The following is a 1,084-nucleotide window of genomic DNA, read 5'->3' as shown; positions in this document are numbered from 1 at the left end:
AAGTGTGTAAGTACTATTTACTGCAGAAAAAGGCCTTTAAAAAGGCCTTTTTACTCCTTATTGCTGCTACTGAGTTTGTATGCATGCAATACACAAGTAGTTTCAAATTATTATCAATTTGGTTTTTGATGAAATTTTATTCTGGTCTCATACAAATATATCGGGTTTGCATATTATGAGGTTAGTTAGCACCGGCAGTAGTACAGTACTATGCCCTGTAGTAGCAATGATATGAAGTATATTAATAAACACCAAATTATTTTTTAAAATATTTTATTATTAAAGTTCAAAACATTAATTTATTATAAACATTGCAGTTATTCTTAAATCTAATCTTACATAATAACTTATATAATTTACGAACTATTTACTATCCATTTACAATAATTATTACTTACAATAATTACTATTTACAATAATTTATTTAAATATATTTCCATGAATATATAGAAATAAAGCAAAAAATATATTCTTCTTAAAATATACACATTAATATACTTTATATAATGTATATATTTTTTCTATGGGAAATATCTATAGGCTTATGTTACCATGGATATCAGCGATATTCAACCTGTTGGAAAGTCACGAAAAAGCAAACCAACATAAGAAACAGTATAAACACATTACATTTCACGGTAATGTTATTTGCTGTTTACTATTCGACTCTGGGATGTAATGCTAAAAAATCCCAAAAGCAAGTGCTATTCAATGCCATTTGGGTGATGAAGAAGTATACAATGGAAATACGATTTTATATTTGTTGTTGATGTTGTTGGTTTTCTCTTTTAGTAAACATATTTTTATATACATGTGTATGAATGTATGTATGTATATATATACCGCAACTAACTCACTTTATTTAAAATGTATTAAATTTTAATTTAAATGTTTTAAATCAAAAGTTCTTGAATTAGAAGTGTCGAACATCACATAATCAGATAATATTAAAACTATTCCAAACAATAAAATATTAAAAATTAAATCACTCTCTGGCCCAATTTACACTATCATGAACATAAAATGAACTTGAAAATCGGTTACCGATAGATGAGACAGAGAAGAGAGTGTGATGTGAGTTCAT

The sequence above is a fragment of the Teleopsis dalmanni genome, chromosome X, assembly GCF_002237135.1.
Source record: "Teleopsis dalmanni isolate 2A chromosome X, ASM223713v2, whole genome shotgun sequence".
In the NCBI taxonomy this organism is placed as follows: Eukaryota; Metazoa; Arthropoda; class Insecta; order Diptera; family Diopsidae; genus Teleopsis; species Teleopsis dalmanni.
Note: the sequence above shows the minus strand (reverse complement) of the source record.